Raw genomic sequence first — 21,826 nt, 5'->3', positions numbered from 1 at the left:
GAACATCAAGGTTAAATTAGAGCCTTTTAAGGAGGAGGATGAGTTTACTGATAGTGCTGGGACTCTTGGTAAAACTATAGTGAAATGTGAGAAGGAAGTTAGTGAGATTAGGATTAATAGGTTCCAAAATGATTGGCAGGAGTATAAGAAGCGGGTAGCCTATAAATGGCAGATAGAACAGGATAAGAGGAAGAAAAAGGAGGAGGAGAATAAAAAAACAGATGCTAATTATGAGGGGGCTACAGCTGGGATGAGAGACAGGGGGAACCCAATAGATCTCAATTATTTTGAGGAACCTTATGAAAGGCTAGATACACGTTGGGAAGGCATAGGCCCACATATGGGGAGAGGCAAAACCCAAGTGGGAAGAGGAAGATATGTACCTCCTGTGGGTAGACACCCGGGATATGAGAAAGAGGGAAGGTGGTCAATTACCCAATATAACAGGGGAAAAGAGAGGGGGAACCAGATGGGAATAAGAAATGGGGGCTCCTTCACCAACCAAAGGAAAATTCAAAGTCCTTATAGGAAACAACCAGCAAGGGGTAGCTGGGAAGAGAAAGAAAGGAGGGATGCAGCATTTCCCACCTATAATAGATATGAGCCTTTGGAATGTGAAACTGATGAAACTGTGCATCACCATTTTTTAGAGAACAGAAGGGACAGGGAAGGACAATGGGAGGAAATGGAGTACCAAGTGAGAAATGTTCGCAAAAGAGACATAGAAGAGGTACAAGAGGGGGCAGATCTGAAAAGAAGAAAATAGTAGGAAAAGGTATATTCAATATTAGTGGAGTGGAGGTTAGTCAGGCTGAATTGAGGATACTAGATAAGGGTCTCAAGTATGCCCCACAACAAGGGATGAATAAGTTCCAGACCTACATTGATACCCATAAGTTTGTTCGGAAGATGAATATAAAGAAATATTTTCTAGCTAAAGAGGGACCCACAAACAGAGTAAATCAAGGGGGGATGAATCAACAAGTGGTGCATACCGGTCTTAGAAACCGATCGGTGTTTAATCCACCTGACTTTTCCAAGGATAGTACCATCGTGAGTTTTAAAAATATGGTGCTTAAGGATTTAGAGGAGCTGCAGTCATTTGGGGATACAATAGAATCTAGGAAAATCAGAGAATTGAGTGATAGGAAAGAAATCCTTGTCCGTCCAGCTGATAAGGGGGGTGGGGTTGTTGTTATGCATAAGGATCAGTATAAACAGGAAGTGGCAAAAATCTTGGGTGATAATTTAACATATAAGAAATTAAGAAGTGATCCAACAGGTGAGTATAAAGAGATAATGAGAAAAATTCTGAGGGGAGGCCTAGACAAGGGTATTTTGAATGATGCCGAATTTCGGTACCTGATGATAGATGCCCCTCGAATCCCAGTTATCTACATCAATCCCAAGATACACAAGAATCAAACCAACCCCCCTGGACGCCCCATTGTTAGCGGCATTGGGTCTTTAAATCAAAGGCTGGGGGAATATGTAGACAAGTTTCTGCAGCCGATAGTAGGAACCTTGCCATATTTGTTAAGGGACACCAAACATTTCTTGCAGACGATTAATGGATTACAGGTCAATGAACAGAGTATTATGGTAACGGCGGATGTTACGGCGCTATATACCATCATCCCGCATAACAAAGCACTGGAGGCCGTTAGAATAGCACTAGGTGAGCAGAATTTATTGCAGGAGGAACAAGTTTCGTTTATTTTGGAAATTTTGGGTTTTTGTTTATCACACAATTACTTTTGGTACGAGGGCAATTTTTATGTGCAGGAGGTTGGCTGCGCTATGGGGGCGAAATTTGCCCCTAGCGTAGCCAACATCTTTATGGATCAGTGGGAGAGGCAGACTATGAGGATGCCCAATAGTGGACAGGTAAAAAATTGGAGACGATTTATTGATGATCTATTTTGGATATGGGAGGGTAATGAAGAAGATTTACAGCAGTATGTACAATGGCTTAATGCCAATTCACTTGGGATTGAGTTAACAATGAAGCATAGCACAGAGGAAATAGATTTTCTGGATATAGTAGTCATGAAAAGGGATGGTTTCTTGGGCACAAAAACGTTTTTTAAAAAAACTGACAGAAACTCATATATCCCAATGCAGTCCTGTCACCACCCAAATTGGATGGGGAACATTCCAAAAGGGCAGTTGAGCAGGATACGGAGGAACTGTTCCACCATTACTGATTACATGATGCAAGCGGAGGTTTTGATTGATAGATTTGTGGAGAAGGGGTATAATAGACAACATTTGGAGGAAATGTCAGAAATAATAATGTATCAAGAGAGGGAAGAATTTCTCAGGGATAGGAGGAGAAGTAAGGAACAAAACGGAGCCAGTGCTTTTGAATATGCGATAATGTTGGGATTTAATTCACAGTATAGGCAAGTTGAAAACATTTTTAGGCGACATTGGAAATTATTGTGTAATGACCCCGTTTTGGGGAAAGCATTACCAAAGCGACCAAAGTTTATTTATAGAAAAGCAAGAAATCTGCAACAGTGTTTGGTGAAAACTTATGTGGAGGGACCCAAGGTCAATAATAAAACGGACATGTGGGGGAATGTGGGTTTTTACCCCTGTCGTCAGTGCAGTGTATGTGAGAGAGCCCAAGGAAAGAGGACAAAGGAGGTGGTTTCATCCATTACTGGAAAAAGGTTTAGGATTAGAGAGTTCATCCATTGCTGCAGTCCATACGTGGTTTACCTTTTATGGTGCCCGTGTGGACTGCAGTATGTGGGTCGAACCAAAAGACAGTTGAAGCAGAGAATTGGTGAACACATTAATAATATTAGCAGTGGATACAGGGGACACAGTGTGTCCAAACACTTTGCGGACAGACATGGGTGTGATGCTAGTTTAATGGGGTTCAGTGGAATACAGAAACTCACCACCAAATGGAGGGGGTGTCATAAAATCAGAGAGATATCGAAAATGGAAACCAAGTGGATACATGACCTGAAATCATTGACCCCTAACGGGCTGAATGCTGAGGTGGACATCAATTGTTTCATTGCAGATGATTGATGCCTGCTAAAACATGTCAGTTCTGGATATCTGAGCTATGTGGGTAATTATGAGGGGAGAGTAGGGGATTATTGAGTGGGTGATGCATAGTGTGGGGTATTATTATTTAAAAAAAGTGTTTTTATTTTTATTTTTATTTAGATTATCTATGTATTATTGATGATGTGGATCAAATTCTGATTGTTGGGATATGAGGTTATAATACAGCTGTATGCGGCCTTCATATGCCGGCCAAGTATGATCGATTGTCCGGTATAAAATGTTTTGAGTATAAATCATGAGATGACTGTGCATATTATATGCCTGTTATGAACTCCTCCAGCTGCAAGGACTAGTGAATTTAATAGAGCACCAAGAGAATCCTTTTTATCCTATTTTTCCTATTTTTCTTAGTATTATTTTTATTAGTATAAATTTTTTATCAGTATTTATAGTATAATTTTTGCATATAGCAAGTGTGGAAACGTATCAATTAATTCATTTTTTAATTTTACAGAACACTGCAATTTTTCAGTAGCTATAGCGCAGGGAACCTATGACTGACTAATTCATATTGAATTCTGGGATATGTAGTTAGAGAGTATGTCCAGCGCTATTAGAAACACACTATGATTACGTGGTTGGTGCGTGGTTAACCTGAGAGGATTATGGGGCTTGTAGTTCCCGGTGTGCTCCACGCACCAATTAGGCTTATTATGAATACGATTAAATATCGAGTGACCAAGGGAGGGGAGGAGCATTATTTGAGAGAATTATGGGGAGTGTAGTATGTAAGCTCCCATTGCGGACCAATCAGATCAAGCTTTGTGGTCAGATGACAATGGACGGCAAATGGAAGCAGCGCACTATGCTGTATTACACATAGGAAAAACTTTAAAAAGCGTCTTCAGCTCCGATAGGCCAAGCCCCTGATGAGTCAATTGACGAAACTAGTAGGGCGTGGCCTGCGGAGCACGGAAGACGCTACATGCTGTTCTTAATGCGCATTGATCTTTGATGTTTGTAAGTGCACTACTTTTAAAATTTTTAAAATAAAGACAGTATTACGCTATGTTAAGATCTCTCTGAGTCTTAGGCTGTATTGATCCAAACTGTGGAGAAAGAAATTGGCTGATGCCACACGCTGTTGATGCTGGTCCTTGCCGGTCAGCGCATGATATCTGGTGAGAGGCTTGTATTACTGTTTTGGTGGAGGATACACCGGGTGACATTGGAGCAGTAGTTGGAAGTGCACTGGTGTATATAACTGTATTTAAAGACCAAACAGTATTACGCTATGTGCTTGCACCTTACTTTTATTTTACATGTGTAAGAAGCTGAAGGATATTGAAAGACCTGGGAGTTACTGGCTGGGCCACAAACGTGATTTGCTGATTGTAATTGATCGGCCATAAAATCTGGTGAGCGTTTTTGTTTTGTATATGAGGATCCAGTGGACTATATGGAAATCTGGGAAGATTGATTATTATACTGTGGACAATCTGTTGAAGAGGGGATGTTGAGCGCCGCTTTACCTTTCTAATATATGAAGACCACGTTTATTTCCTGCTGATCCTCTGACTCTGGCCATAGACCCTTAACAAGCATGCAGATCAGATGTTTCTGACTGAAGTCGGACTAGATTAGCCACATGCTTGTTTCAGGTCTGGGATTAAGTCACTTCTGATGCCAGAAAGACCAGCAGGACTGCCTGGCAACTGATATTTTATAAAAGGAAATACATATGGCATCCTCTATATCCCTTTCGCTTCATATGCCCTTTAACCCTTGGCCTTTTGTTTCAATTTTATTTATTTTTATTTATTTATTTAAATTTATTTAGTTGCAATCTGTTGATCCATTCAAGTATTAATTAAAGGACCACAACATTTTAAAATTTAAAATACATGTAAACATATACAAGTAAAAAGCATGTTTCTTCCAAAGAAAATGAGCCATAAATTACTTTTCTCCTATGTTGCTGTCACTTACAGTAGGTAGTAAAAATCTGACAGAACCGACAGGTTTTGGGCTAGTCCATCTCCTCATGGGGGATTCTCAGCAAGGCTTTTATTCTTGATAAAGACATTACCTGAAAATGATTTATACAATGATGCTGCCCAGCCTCCCTGTACACTTTTTTTGGAAGTTGGATGGAGCAACTGCTATTCACTAAGTGCTTTTTGAAACTAAACAAAACACTGAAAATCCCCCATGAGGAGATGGGCTAGTACAAAACCTGTCGGTTCTGTCAGAATTCTACTACCTACTGTAAGTGACAGCAACATCGGAGAAAAGTAATTTATAGCTCATTTTACTCTGGAAGAAACATACCGGTACTTCTTATTTGTATGTGTTTACATGTATTTTACATTTTATGATTTTCACGATAGTGGTCCTTTAAGTTTAAACAGATACATGTTCACCCCGCCAATGCCCCATACTGTGTATGATGAAGCCAACTCTAGCCTAAAAACCGGACAGGTTCAGAAGGCAAATTTCCTGGTATGGATTTTTAACTTGACCGTGCATTGTCTAAGGACTGAATTCTATATAGAAAAGGTCATATGCACCACTTTGCAAAATTAGGGGCAGCAATAACCATAGTTCAGGAAATGCACTTTCTAAAAAAGTGACCCTATACATTTACATAGAAATGATGCCCCATCACATAAACTGCATCAGACTCAAAAAATAAAGCTAAAGTGTCCATCCTAATTATGAATACTTATTCTACAAAGGTACATATACTGGGTCCATAAGGGAGATATTTCATTTTAAAATACAACTGTAATGCAACCTCATCCTTAAACAGTAGTAAGACTGCATGCCCATAATGCGGTTCAAGTTGCATTTTCTGGTAGATGTAATGAACTTGTGGGAATATTGAGATGGTTGCAAGATTAATGATTCTGAGGGAAGTCCATAAGGTTTTACTTTAGGGTAATGTATTGCTGAAGGTATATAATTGGAAAGGGAAAAGGAGGCAAAGAGAAAGCAATTAGGAGCAGCTCTTAAAAGAGTAGAGATTGATTTAAATTTAGCTCTTTCTAATAGTAAACTAAAATTTGTTAAAGGGTTTTATAATAAACTTAAAACAACTAGCTTGATTGAAAGTACTTGCAGTTCAAACAGTTCTAGAATCCATACAAAAGTACTATAAGCAAGGAAGTGAACCTCACACATTACCAAAGAAGCTTCAAAAAAGCAGCAAGGAAGTCTACCATGTGACCTGATGAGAGATATTAGTGATAATGGTGATTCTTTCAAAGATTTCATGGGTACGGTAGGTCTACAGAAAATCAACAGAATTGTTTTAATGAACCAATAGAATTGGCATAAGTTTTGGAAGTATTTACAGATCTTCCCAGTTCCCTTAAATAGGATTCCTGGGCCAGTGTGTAACTTTACTATAAAAATGTAGCAGTTATCCTATTCCCACTCTTGGCTAAGATTTATAATGATTAAATGGCTGGTAAAGGTAGTGCAAATAATTTTGGGCTTAGGCTTCTTTCACAGTGGGATGTTGCGTTTGATGCAACGTTACAGTCGCACAACGTGCCCCTAACACAGCGCATTATTTTGCACTGCATTATGTGTCTCTTGGTGCGCCGTTTTCGTTGCATACTGATGGAACGAAAACAGCGCATGCGTTGCATTTAAAAAAAACATTACTGAGCATGTGCAACACACATAACGCAGCAAATGTATTGCTAAACGCACAGCATGCAGCACTTTCTAAATATTGCTACACGTTACACACAACGCAATGTGTGCACTGTGAATGTCGCACAGACTTTGTATTGCTGTGCGTTAGTCTGCGTTATCATTTTTTATAACGTGCGACTTTAACGTCCCACTGTGAAAGAGGCCTAAAGATGGCCATACATGCTTAGATTGCCACCCAATGTAGGAAACAAATCAATTCCTCTTTGATCTGAATCTTATCAGAGAAGGACAAAATATTTCACATGAAATCTATTGAAAATCTACTGAAGAGCAGCAGTACACCGCACCATTGTAAAATCTTTTCTAGCCCTGATTTACATTCTTAAAGCACATCTGGAATATGCTTAAACCTGTAGCTTTTACTTGCCTGAGGCATCCAGCTCCTCAAAGTCCGTGAGGTCCATCAGCATCCTGTGTGCCTCTTCGTTCTCACGCTGGAAACTCTGCAAGATGTGTGACCCGAATGCGTGTTGTGCCAACTGTGCATGACGCGGAATGCCCAGGGACCTCACAGACAATTAGGGATTGGAAAAAGCATCAGGTAAGTAAAAGGCTTCAGGGTTAAGCAGAGTTCAATTGTGCTTTAAATGTATAACAGGTGATGACATCTTTACTGCTGAAAAGGAGCATCATTGTGGAAGAGTTGTTGGTTGTGTGTTCCAAAGAGAGCAGAATCAACACCTGGTCTCCCAGAGTGCATTGGGAGTAGAAAGCTGCATACTAAACAGCCTAGGCATCACTGAGAGGGGCTGCATACCATATAGTAATACATAGTTATAGGAAATATTTCTGGTGTTGGAACCAGAATAACTAAAGTAAAAGTGGTATCCTGAATAATTGACTACATTCTGCATGTCACTGAAGTTTCTCTTTAAATGGTTGATAATCAAATCATAGAAGTTGGACTCTACTACGCTGAATTCTGAGCTGATTGCAGTATTGTCCGGATTTGACAACTGGGGGAACTCGCAGCCAGAACAAATATTAATCTGGCTAAATTTGCTCAGATTTCTTCTGTGTGGGATACTTCGCTGACAGAGCAGTATTGATTAACTAATAGGCCAAATCAGCTCCTTTATCACCAATTAGAGTATACTGAATTACTGAGAGTAGCCATTCACTATAGTGAAGGATGTCTTTATTAAACTGACAAATATGATAGAAAATTCGCCAGTTAGTCTTTTTGTTGTTGTTCTTGTTTGGTTGTTTATATGATAATGCTTGATATTGAATGGTTTGATTGATATTTCTTTTTAGACCAGTTTTAGTTGCTGACACAGGACAAGTAGAAATGTTCTTTAGTAGATCTTGTATTACCTTCAAGACATGTCAGAAGAATCACAAATCTTTTAATAACTGTTCAAGGGCATAACTAGGGGCGTAACAATAGACCCTGCAAGGGATGCAGCTGCAAAGGTTCTCAGAAACTGCAGGGGGCCCCATGGGGTAGATGTTTCTTTTCCCTGTCCTGAGAGACTGATAACTAAGGGCACGGAGAAAAAAAAACTTTCTGCTCCCTGCACAATTGTTCTAATGACGTTATAAATAATGTTTAATGCCTGGGGGGTATACTTTCTGGCCACCCAGAGGAACAAGGCTAGTAGCTGAATAATGGAAGAGGCTACACAGATTGCCCAGAGCAACTGCAGCTCTGGGCTTCCGATGTTGCTACAAATAAGACACAATGGCAGCGCAGTGTGATGTTGCGCTGCCTATGGTCTGAGTAACCAGACAAAGAACGAACAGAAAGACTGACTGACTTGCCCAGGGCGGATGCCGTCGGAGCCTCTGGCTAAGTAACAAAACAGATACAAGAAAGACAGACAGAACGCTTGCAAGACTAAGCGCTGCCCTAGCGATAGCAAGCATTCAGACAGGTACAAGACAGGACTATAGATTGGTCCGTAACTAGTAGCAACCGCAGCTCACAGTCACGTCCACAGAAGCAGAGCAAGCAGGTTAACAACCAGTCGCCAGCAAGCATCCACACAGGCAATACTACAGGAAAGAACGTAATGAATAGCAACCGCAACCTATAGTTATGTTCCCAGAAACTAGATTAGCAGGAATACTACCAGTCACTAACGTGGTGATTGCAGAATCCAAGCTATCAGGATAGTGGACTTCACTGACCTACTGTGGATGCAGTGAACATCCATCAGACATGGAAACAAGGCAATAAACAAAAATACAGAAAAATAACAAACGGCTCAACTAACGGATAAATATATATTAGCAAGTCTGCATATATATTTATCAAGAACTAGCTAAAGCACAAGTAATAAGGTCGCATTGAACTACAATAACAGATGTATTACAGAGTGACACAGTGCCCAGCAGACCAGCATACTGACCGCTATGTCGGGCAGAGTCTGAAATGGGAGGCAGACTCTTATGCCGGCATCAGCCAATGGATGCAGGTATGCAAATTTCCACACAGCTGAATGGTAATCATTCAACCCTGAGCTGGCTTGATTACCATTTGCTAGCTGAAAGACTATCATGACAAATACATGCAGTACTATGCAACAACATGCATGTAGGAAATTCAGGGCTATCTGGCTGCAGTTCAACTGCAGCAAACCATAGGAGGAATTCTGACAGCATCCTGAACTGCTCTGAACTGCAGAGTGATTGCAAATGACAATAAGACTCACTGCGAATGCGCAAACAAATGCAAGCAGACAAGTCAGAACTGCCCAGTTTCAGCTCCACAGCAAGCGACAGAACATGCTACAGGAGAGATCCTGACAGACTGCATCTGCTCAGTCAGTGATAAGGAATCCTACAGAATTTTGCAGACAAAGATTTGTAGACTGTCCATATTCAGTGTTCAGCAGGGTCTTGTGAACAGTGCTGCTTAACCTCCAGCCTTTCTACTTCTCCCCAAGTGTTGTGTACTGTAGAGATGCTTGAGGAGTCTCGGAGAAAAAAGCTTCCTGCTCTCTGCACGGTTGTTCTAGTACTGCATCTGCTCAGCCACTGATAAAGAATCATACAAAGTTTTGTAGACAAAGATTTGTAGACAGTCTCTATTTAGGACATAACTACAGAGGAGCAACCCAGAACTGTAAGAGGGCCGCAACTACTACTTCACTCCCTCCAATAAAGGGGACCATCCGTCAGATCAGGTGTTTTCGTAGCTTCACTTATTATGGGTGTGAAGACTCTGATGTCCAAACTTGTTTTATAACCCTTGTAAGACGGGCCCCTAGACTGTGAGGATCACCAAGGGGAGGCAAGGGAAATGGTGTGAAGATAGAGGGACCCCCTCAAAGTTTTGCTGGGGGGGCATGATTTGCAGTTACACCCCTGTAAATGATGTTGAAGATTATAGAATGGATATCTTGTATGGACACTTTCCTTAGCCTGTTTGTGTGATACAATGTTTTTGTATAATTAAATTAACGTGTGAGAAATATTGAATAAAAAGGTAATCGGTGAAAAATATATATTTTTTTCACTTCTGACAATTGTGTATTTACCTTTAGTTAAACCCCTTCCTGACTGCCTAGCGCCGACAGGCATCAGGCAGGTGGCAGCCCCAGGACTGAGTAACTAACACTGAAAAGCGTTAAGAACGGTGGGCAGAGATTAGTGGGGATCGCCCACTAGCGTGCATTTTTGTGAAATTTCGACTTGATATACAAGGAACTTCTTAATTTACAAAACAGGCATACATCATTATAACTGAGACAATAGTTCTTCTTCATTTGGCGCTGCAGAATTGAACTTAATCTCAAAAGTAGGGAAAAGCAACTGTCATTGGATAAGTTCCTTGCTAAAGCCACACAGAAAAAACAGGTTGGGGCGAGGGCGAGCCAATAGTTAGTTATAGTGAAAGTCTTGTTTACATTCTTATTTTATGCTTTTTTACTATAACTGTTTTTGGATTGTGTACCGAATCAACTGTGTTTCCATTCATTCTTATGGGGAAATTTGCTTTAACCACTTGAGGACCACAGTGGTAAACCCCCCTAAAGACCAGGCACATTTTTACTAAATTGGCCACTGCATTTTTAAGGCCAAGCTACAGGGCCACACAACACAGCACACAAGTGATTCCCCCCTCCCTTTTCCCCCCACCAACAGACCTCTTTGTTGGTGTGGTCTCTGTGTTTATTTTTTTTTAAATAATTTTTTTTTTTTAATATTTATTACAATTTTTTTTCTTTTACAACCCTTCCCTCCCCCCAGCCGGCCAATTATGGTGATCGGCTGTCATTGACTTCTGTCTATGAGAGCCGATCACTTTCTTGTCCCCCAGGGGGACAGCAATGTCGCACGGCTGTCCCCACTGCAGCGCTGTACATGTAAATAGACGGCGGTTTCGCCGTCTTTACAGTCTCCCGAGCGGCAATCTCCGCTCGGAGACCGAAGGCGGGGCGGAGCTCCGCCCCCCAAGCAGGAGATGCGCGCGCGGCCTGGCGCAATCTCCTGCAATTCCCAGCCCTAGGACTTGACACCCATCGGCGATAGGTGGTCCTGGGGCTGCCGCTGCGGCCACGCCCATCGGCGTTAGGCAGTCCCAGTGGGGTTAATATAAGAGTGCTTTGGATTACAAGCATGTTTCCGGAACAAATTATGCTTGCAAACCAACGTTCCATTATACAGGTAATTGTGTTATTGTGCAATTTATAGCATTACAAATTAACTATTATTATAGTTCATTTTGACATTTTTTAGGGGCTATAGACAATTCAAGGTGATAAGAAGATTGCAGTGTATGAGCTTCTTATCACCTGAAATCGCTCAGGATTTACTGGCAAATTCAATTGCTGGCTTCACCTGAGCAATGCCCAAGTGAGGAGAGCCTTGCCCAGGTGAGTAATAGCCATTTGCCTAAGCTTTGCTGATAAGTGCCAGGCGATAGGAAGTGAGGTTTTGTGCTGTGGAGCTTTATTTCAGCAGCATGACTTTGTTTTCATGTGCCTGTGCACGGCTGGATTTCTGGAAAGGCGCAAAGGCGGGCTTCTGCAGACCAATAGGGCACCTGAACATGAAAGAGGAGTTGCTACATATATAAGAGGAGGTTGAAAATGGGGATCAACACATGAAAAAGGGAAAATTATGCCCAAGGGAGCTGTTCATGAAAGAGAGGAGCTGCAGCAGGGCCGGGCTGAGGCAGAGGCAAGAGAGGCTCTAGCCTCAGGGCGCAGTGTAGGAGGGGGCGCACAACTCACTCAGCTATCATTCCCCTATTGTGTTTGAAGCAGAGAGAAATAAGAAAATGGGATACAGGGCAGTGACTGCAAGCCAGATAACTAGAGATTAAGGTGTTGGGGGTGCTGGGGTGCCTGTTAGTCTAATAGCAATCATTGTGTGTAGGCTGGGGTGGGAGGGATGGAGGGGCGCGCTTTGGTGTCGCGGGTGCTGGAGGACCTTCTTCCGGCTGTGGGCAGCAGTGCATGGAAAATATAGATGGAAGAAGGGCTGCACATGGAATGGAATTGGAGGGGCGCTGCTGCATGGGAAAGGGAAGCCCCAACATATTGGACCTAGGGGCACATAAAGTATAAATCCGGCCTTACTCTTGTGAGATCCATTGCACTGTCTGCTGCCCGCCGCCGCTACATATCGGCACTCACCCGACATCCGCTGTTGCATGATGTGAGGGTGACATGTCGGTCAGTGGATGTCGAAAAATGTAAAGAAAATCTCACATTTGCAGAGCCTTCCTGTTTTTAAGATACATTTTATCTTTGGCTATGCCTTTGGAATGCGTATTTGCAGGTTACTGAGTACAGTAGATGATGCTTGTTATCTTATTCTATTTATTGCACACCAACAACCATGCTCCACGCATTCAAAGCTCTTTCACGGATATAAACATGTGCATATTTTCTATAAAACGTGAATTTACTGCATTGCGTTTGAGCTTCAGCAAATGTTTGTGCTAGGTAGGCCATTAACGGAACCCTGTATGCTGAGCTAGTGCCATCGAGCTCTGCCAATCGTTATGTCCAGAATCATATTATGTCTGTTTATCTAGTCTGCGGTATACACAGATGTGACACAGCCAGATTCAATAAATGCAGTGTTTAGGAATATCGACTTGATTATGAAAGTTAAGTTTTAAATTAATTTATCTTGAATGACAATTTCATTTAAAGGGCATCTAAACTTTCATGGAGAAAAAAAACAAAACACTCTTTCAGGACAACTAAATACACTGCAGTATTTTTAGAAAATATTATTACATTTCCACATATCCGTTGTTGCACAGATAGAGGAGTGAGAAAAACCTGTAGACTAGTGACATGTTCTGTTCCAATGTGGGGGCGGAGTCCTGCGGTTGTGATGTCTCATGGCAGGCGAGATAAGTGGGGAGTTTAATTAGAAAGGAGTAGGATCAGTAGAGGAAAGGTATGTGCCAAACAATATATTAGTAAAATATCATAACTTTATTTAATTCTAGAGATAAGTGGGGAGAACAATGCTTTGGGCTGTTGATCTGTCAAAGTGATCCACCAGGTGCAGGGCTGGTTCTAGACTTTTTGCTGCCTGAAGCAAACATTGTGAGGATGCCCCTCCCCACATCCTGCCCCCACACATTTGAAATTCAATAGTTACCCCAAATATGATAAACGCATCTATTTGAAAAGGGCTCCATGAAAAAAGGGCTCCTGGTGTAGCCCACATATACCAAATTCGGCTACAAAAAGGGCGCCTGGTGTAGCCCATATGCCAACTTCGGCTACAAAGGGCACATGGTGTAGCCCATATATGCCAACTTCGGCTGCAAAGGGCGCCTGGTGTAGCCCATATATGCCAAATTCAGCTACAAAGGGCTCCTGGTGTAGCCCATATATGCCAAATTCAGCTACAAAGGGCTCCTGGTGTAGCCGAAAAAGGTAGTTTTAGTTTATAAAAAGGATGCTGTTATAGGCAAAATTTGTTGGGTTATAAAAGGACTTTAGATATAGCTAAGAAAAGTGATTATTATGACCTAACTGCTCCCTACTCTCACACAGAACCCTCCCCTGATGGTGCCTAACCCTAAGACTCCGCAGGTGGTGCCTAACCCTAAGACCCCCCAGGTGGTGCCTAACCCTAAGACCCACCAGGTGGTGCCTAACCCTAAGACACCCCCCCACCCCCGCTTGTGATGGCTAATCCTAACTTCCCCTGCACCCTCGAATGAAAAATCATGGCTATAAAAGGGTGCCCTTTTGTAGCAGAATCAAAAACCTTGTAGCTGAATAAAAAAAATGGGCTACAAAGGGGGCTCTACTGTAGCCGAACACCTTGTAGCAGAATAAAAATATGGGCTACAAAGAGGTGCCCTTTTGTAGCCGAATAAAAAAAATATGGGCTCAAAAGGGGCACCCGCTTATAGCCTATATCAAAACTCGGGAGCCCTTTTCACCACCTTGTAGCCCATATTTGCAGAAATAACATTGATGTCTATACAGGAGCCCTTTTCATACAGGCAGCTCAGGAGCCCTTTTCAACGGATCCCATGATAAACTGCAACAATTGCCCCCATGTATCATCACTGGTGTCAGTGGGCATTATAGATAGATTATCCCCCCAAACAAAGAACAGTCACCGCACCTGGCCACCATTGGTGTTCAGTGGGCAAGTGTGCCTGTTCCTCATCATTCCCGCTCAGTGTGTTTGGCGAGAATAGCTCAAAGTTACAGAAAGTCAGAAACAGTGACAATTTCAACACTTATGCAGACCTGTTTTAAAACCAAAGGATATCCAAGGATGTTTACATATACACAGTAGTTTAGTAACCAAAGCTTCTAACAGAATATATTAGCACAAGAAAGCAAGAAGTTCAGCTAGATTGAGAACAATTTTTCTTTGAACTGGCCGAGCCATTAAGCCCTGCAATATCTACTGTACATGTATCTGAATACTAATCAGCACTGATCTATATACCCCTTCCCTGTACTTGTTTTTAAGATTTTATTTTAGGATACTTCCATAAATCCAATGAACAGTGCCTGATGGTTCCTAGTGTTTATATTTATGAAGGTGATCATACATTTGTCGATATTTCCTGTCAATTTCAGGCAGAGCCGATCACTCTGATCTCCAGACAGGTAATGTATTGGGTTGTTAGTGTACTGGTAAAGGGCTCTGCCTTTGACATGGGAGACCGGAGTTTGAATCCTGGCTAGTGTCAGTACTTATTCAGTAAGAAGTGCTTGTGTAAGACTTCCTAACACTACAGGGTGGCCTCTTGAGCGCGCCCTTAGTGGCTGCAGTTCTTTAGCGCTATGAGCCCAACAGGAGAAAAGCGTTAGGCCTGGATCACATTAGCGTTTTTTGCAGAATGTATCTGGAACGTATACTGTACAAACGGAACGGATGTGAAAGGATCCAATGTTAACCTATGGATCCAATCACATGCGTCCGTTGGTACTGATACGTTCTGTACATTCTGTTTCCCGGACCTAAAAAATGCTGCAGGCCCTAATTTTCCGGACGGTTCTGCCCAGCAGAGCGGAACCGGACAAAAAATGCTGCAGCATTGGGGCAATGGAAAGCGGAAGGTTTCTTCACACTAGTAAAGAAACGGACCGTTCCACGGGGGATGTGGGGACGAAAACCTGAAAGGCAGGAGGGTGAGGGAGGGTGCAGCAGCTGGGTGGGTGGGTGAGGGAGGGTAAAATACATACCTAATGCTCTTTTGAAGCTGGCGGTAGAGACTTCCGTCTGCTTCTGTGGCATGTGACTACATGGCGCCTCATGTGACTAGTCACATGAAGTGCTGTGTAGTCACAGCGGAGGAGGAGGAGGCCTCTACCAAAGGAGCATTAGGTATGTATTTAACAGCAAACTGATTGAAAACTGATCTGATCGATCGTTGATCAGATCAGTTTTCACTTTCCATTTGGCAGTGTGCCCAGAGCCACCTGGATCTGGTGAAGCAGAGACCGGATCTGCTCACCGGATCAGTTTGGCCCAAAGCGCTAATGTGTACCGGGCCTTAGGATAGGATTACTGTAGTAATAATAATAAAAAAATAAAAAAATAGACAGAGAAAGGAGCATTCCAAGCCTCCGCCACAGGTTAGATCAGACCCTCACGTAATATGTAAAAAGAGAAATAAACACAAAATAGTGTGTAACTGCAGGCAATGGTTCCCAACACCTCTGTTGTGAGTCGGATACACACACAACCACTTTCATCTAAATATCTGCGCCAGTGCAGGGACACTCCCCCTATGTACCCACACTCACCCTGGCACCCTCCAAGTTATCTGGAGGAAAGAATGACAGGGCTGGGGGAAAGAGGAAACAATCAGCCAGTTCCTGGATCCTCTTGGCTCTCAAGCAAAGAGATGAGTTACTGCAACTTAAAGAGAATCTGTACTCTAAAATTCTTACAATAAAAAGCATACCATTCTCTTTATTATGTTCTCCTGGGCCCCTCTGTGCTGTTTCTGCCACTCCCTGCTGCAATCCTGGCTTGTAATTAACAGTTTTAGGCAGTGTTTACAAACAAAAGAGTGGCTTCTAACCAGAGTATCATAGGCTGAGAACTAGCTTACTGTGTGACTCATGCAGAGCTTGGAGAGGGTGTGTAAAGCTTCTGCCAATGACAAGCAGTGCTGCACATTCCACACATTCCAGCCTCAGCCGACAGAGCCGACAGAGCCGACAAAGGAAAGAAGATAAGATTTATTACAGAGACAGTGTAAGGGTTGCAGTAAGACAGACCACATTAGAACAGGCATAGGAACTTATAGGATAGAAAAAAATAAGGCTCACAATTTTGTTACAGAGTCTCTTTAAAGATGCTCCAATAGTATAAAACCAGAGTTTTAATAAAATAGTTAAAACAAATTTGCACTCACAATGGGTTAGTAGAAACAGGCATTCTGCACAGATAGATTCGGTTCCCGAGCGACAGCTCCACCCGAGCGGTGCAACACCGTCACGTGTGCCATAGCTCTAATCTATACGTTTCATCCGAATGCTGACTCATCAGGGGCTAACGGCACACGCTAGACCAGTCTCTAAGGGCATGTAGCAAACCCCTCCCTCTCCCTCTGCATTTGGGCTCGCCGCTAAGGGTACTGTTGCCAGACCTAGTCTGGCACAATGAAAGCCTATGTGGATCAAATTGTTTGAAAGAGTCCGACACTTTGATCCCCTCTGGTACCACGCAGTGCCACATCATTTTGCAATTAGTGAATGAAGAAGGACCCATCAGCTGTCACTGGTCCCCACCCAACCCACTGATGCTGGGTCGTCTCCTCACTCTAGTGCGAAAAGGTAGAGACCCCATCGGCATCCACGGCAGGAGCACACATCAATCACTTATGTCTCCCCTCCACAGTGGGCAAAAAAGTGTTTGGGGAACATGGGTAATCGATAAAATGAATTGGAAAAGGTTAAGAGGAAATTGGCATTTTGTGCATTTGCTGGTGAATAGCCCAGGGTTGTGTGCTGAAAATGTGGGTCATGCTATTTTCAAAACAGTGGACTGCTGCATAACCATGAACCGTCCCCCGATAGTGTAATTGGCACCTTGCTTCTCCCAGTACGTTAGATTAAAATTGGTAAGCAGTTAATTGAAGAACAAAAAGATTTAAATCTGGAAAATACTGTCTGGTGGGTCTCTGATACTGTGTGATAGATCTCCACAGAAGATGCAAGTGACAAAGATGACTTTTTTGAAGTTCAGTATTTGTGGCTGAAGATGACTATCAAGCCTGTGCCTTTATGAAACAGACCACAAAAGGACTGAGTAAAAGGGACTGTGAAATAGCAACAACTGCTCAATAGAGAGAGAGTCTTCTTGAAGCAAATATTTGCAAAGTAATAACCAAGCAGGAAAACAGAGCACAAAGTGGTACCAGTACAACTGATTTTTGATCACATTTCAGCAGAAATATGATGGAAATCAAATATTAAAATGTGTTGAACCGATGGCTGTATTTGCAATATTGATTGTTTGTATGATCAGTCCTTAATCAACAGATGTATGCAAAATACCTCAGCAGTCATTCCTGTGTGCCCACTGCCCTAAATGGCCATACACTGCAGTACATTTTCTAGGTATATGTAAATAGAACAGCTGTTAAAAGGCATCCAAATCTGTCACCCTCCCCAGACATCTTCTAGTGTCAACATCGAAGCTTTATGCTTCATGACTTTAAATCAGCTTCCACAATGCGGTAGGAGTTGTTTGACAGCAAGACAACTGGCGTTTTCAGAAAGGCGTTGGGAATAGCTGCACAACTATTCTTTTTCAATGACAGGTTCCCTTTAATGATCTTGCCAGAAATTCCTGCGGATGTTTGCGAGCCGCCTTTTGCTTGGCTCAAACAATTCCAGGTGTTTGACATAAAAGAGCAGCACCATTAAATCCAAGCTCAAGTACCAGGCGTGCTGTTTTGCTTTTTTCTGTCTGTTTACGAGTGTTGGCAGAATTGTGCAAGATTTAAATAGCGCGCAGGGAACATTTTAAGTGAAGGTAAAGAGAAGTGAGGATAGACTGTGCAGGTGTGAAGAGTAGTTAATATTTAAAGGACTTCTACAGCTGAATCAGATGAAGCTTTCAGATATGCTGCTATTAAATATTGCTGTAATTTCATTTTACAATAGAAAACATGTAGAATTTATTTTTTCCGTGGTTAAGGTAGTAAAACATATATTACTGAGAGCGGTGGTGACTGAGTGGCTTCCAGCACTGCTAGCCTGGGGGTTGCCGTCCAGCTTTCTATAGCTACCAGGATTAGCATCTGCTGGAGTTTGTAGTTTTATTTTTATTCTTGTATTTCCATGGAAGCACAGAACATTATGATGGTTTTAACAGCAACATGCAATGAACAGGCAGCAGAGAAGTATGCATACATTAAAAAGGGTGTGGGTGGAGCCAAAATCGTAAAATATTGTCTATAACAATGTTTTTAATCTTTATCTCTGTTAGAATAATATTTTATGTTAAAATAACGGCATTCAAAAGGGCACGGGGTGAAGCTGAAATGGCAAAATAGCATCTATAACAATCGAACAGGACAGGAGATTTGGGCGCAGCCGGCGCCACCATAGGCCGTAATAGGAACTACGGCTATAGTGGCGCACAGTGAGTAACTTCGGCGCCGTCAGAAGACGGAGCTAAAGTTACTTATAAAACACAATAATTCAGCTTCCAGCAATAGCTGGAAGCCAAATCATTTCATTCCCCACCATCCATGGCGGTCTGGAGGGGGAATGGTATTTAGTACGGCCGGGACTTGCGCGGCAGCAGGATCAGCCATATACCGGCTGAATCCTGCGCCCAAGTCTACAGCGCCGTTATCTCTCGTACGCATAACAATGAAAATGAAGAAATATTTAGTCATATTGAGGATAGTGAAACATTGGTAAATACTACAGTATGCAGTAAGAACAGTGCTTATAGTGTGTCTGAGCCCTTAGATTGGTTAAATGGGGTTTTCAATGATAATTTTTGATGAGCCGGTCAGGAGCTGGTTTCATTTGCTCCTAGCCGTGTCTATCAATGTAAGCCGCTCCCATTGGCTTACATTGATAGACACGGTCAGCAGCCAATGAAAGTGGCTCCTGACCGGCTCACACGACTCTGCCGTCATACAGACGAAAGAGTCTATGTCAGGAGGATCCCAGCGTGCGACGGTGATGGCGGTTGCGGCAGGTATACGCAGCGATTCGTCGGGATTCCGTCGGTATTGTACCAACGGTCTCTGATCCTTAAAGGGGAACTGAAGAGAGAGGTATATGGAGGCTGTCATGTTTATTTCCTTTTAGACAATACCAGTTGCCCGGCAGCCCTGCTGATCCTCTGCCTCTAATACTATTAGCCATAGCCCCTGAACAAGCATGCAGCAGATCAGGTGTTTCAGTGGTTCAGACTTATAAGTCTGATCTGACAAGACTAGCTGCATGCTTGTTTCTGGTTTTAATCAGATACTACTGCAGAGAAATAGACCAGCAGGGCTGCTAGGCAACTGGTATTGATTAAAAGGAAATAAACATGACAGCCTCCATATACCTCTCTCTTCAGTTCCCCTTTAAGGGGGCAGAGACTGCTGGTACTTAAGTGGTTAACATCTAAATGGGAAAGGATGGTTTTATGAAGGGTGTCCCACAAGGGAGATGTAAACTTTAACATAAGTAATATGGGGACTGATCTTCGGAGGGCTTCATATACCTCCAATCATGATTACTCTCGATTAACCACCATTAGGAGATTGATTGACAAGGTAGGTTCCAATCATGTATGAGTAAGTGGGCGGAGAAATGGTCACACCCCATCAAGCCCCAGTAGAGCCAGTCAGAGCAATCGACCCTAATCAGAATTGTAAAATTTTACTATCATCACAAATTATCATTGAAAACCCCATTTAACCAATCTAAGGGGCTCAGACACACTAGAAGCACTGTTCTGAGCGCTTTTTGGCCTTCAGAGCTTTCTGACAGTTTTTATTTAAAAACGCTCCCATTGACTTCCATTAAAATCGTGGTAAAACCACAATCGCAATAAAACTTCGTGATTTTACTGTGATCGCGATTTTACTGTGATATTAATGGAAGTCAATGGGTGAGTTTTTTAAAAAAGCTCTCCGAACGCTCTGGAGGCCAAAAAGCACTCAGAAAAGCGCTTATAGTGTGCCTGAGCCCTTAAGTTTGGTACACACTTTTAAGTATGATTGGCCAATCACTGACCGATTTTTACCACCTCCATGTAGTATGAGGGTCAACAGATTTTGAATACTATGAGCAGATGTGTATGATAAACCCTCTAATACTACATGGAGGTGGTAAAATTGGTCAGGGATTACCCAATCATAATTGAAAGAGTGTACCAGGCTTTACAAGAGAGAAAGCTTTCATGAAAGACTTGTGAAGTATGATCCGGTGTCAGCCATGAACAGGGGAGGACTGGGACCATTTGGCCTTGGGGGAAAACACAACCTAGAGGCCCGGTCACGGAATCCCCAGCCCAAATACATTTGCACGTAATAAAGATATGTTTCATGGTAGGTTAAAGTAACAATACATTTTGCATTTACGTTAAGAAAGCATGCATCCATCTTGCCTCCTGTCAGCATTTCAGGCTGGGGGTGTAATTGTGTGGGGGACATTTTCTTGTTGCACTTTGGGCCTTTGAGGGTACTATCTGCATTAGGTTTGTAGGTTTTCCCTTTGTCTATGTGGGTTTCCTCTGGGCACTTTAGTTTCCTCCCACATTAAAAAATACAGATAAGTTAAAAGGCTTACCCCTAAATTGGCTCTAGACTACAATAGACATATGACTATGGTAAGATTAGAGTGTGAGCTCCTTTGAGGACAGTCAGTGACATGACTATATACTTTACAATGTTGCAGATGTCAGTGCTATATAAAATATACTATTAATATGGTAGGACATAAGACTATGGTAGGATTAGAGTGTGAGCTCCTCTGAGGACAGTCAGTGACATGACTATGTACTCTGTAATGTGCTGCAGAAGATGTCAGTGCTATATAATACATAATAATATGGGAGGACATTAGACTATGACTATGGTGGGATTATAATTGTGAGCTCCTCTGAGGACAGTCAGTGACATGACTATGTACTCTGTAATGTGCTGCAGAAGATGTCAGTGCTATATAATACATAATAATATGGGAGGACATTAGACTTTGACTATGGTGGGATTAGAGTGTGAGCTCCTCTGAGGACAGTCAGTGACATGACTATGTACTCTGCAATGTGCTGCAGAAGATGTCAGTGCTATATAAATACATAATAATAATAATCTGGTAGGACATTAGACTATGACTATGGTAGGATTAGATTGTGAGCTCCTCTGCGGACAATCAGTAACATGACTATGTACTCTGTAGAACGCTGCAAAAGACGTTTTATAAATACTAAAAAATCTCCCTCAAGGTATTCCCTGGTGGTCTTATGGTCCCTTGATCTCCATATAACTTTCCCTAATGATCTTGTGGTCCCCTCTCCCCTTTACAGTAAGCCCTGGTTTGGTTGTTTAGTGGTCCCCTATCCTCATTTAGCTCCCCTAGTGGTCACCCTCCCACTCTTCTCCTGTATAAACAGAGTAGTGGTGCAGCGGTGGTGCTTGACAGTCTTACCT

Source organism: Hyperolius riggenbachi, chromosome 11 (genome assembly GCF_040937935.1).
Source record: "Hyperolius riggenbachi isolate aHypRig1 chromosome 11, aHypRig1.pri, whole genome shotgun sequence".
Taxonomy (NCBI): Eukaryota; Metazoa; Chordata; class Amphibia; order Anura; family Hyperoliidae; genus Hyperolius; species Hyperolius riggenbachi.
Note: the sequence above shows the minus strand (reverse complement) of the source record.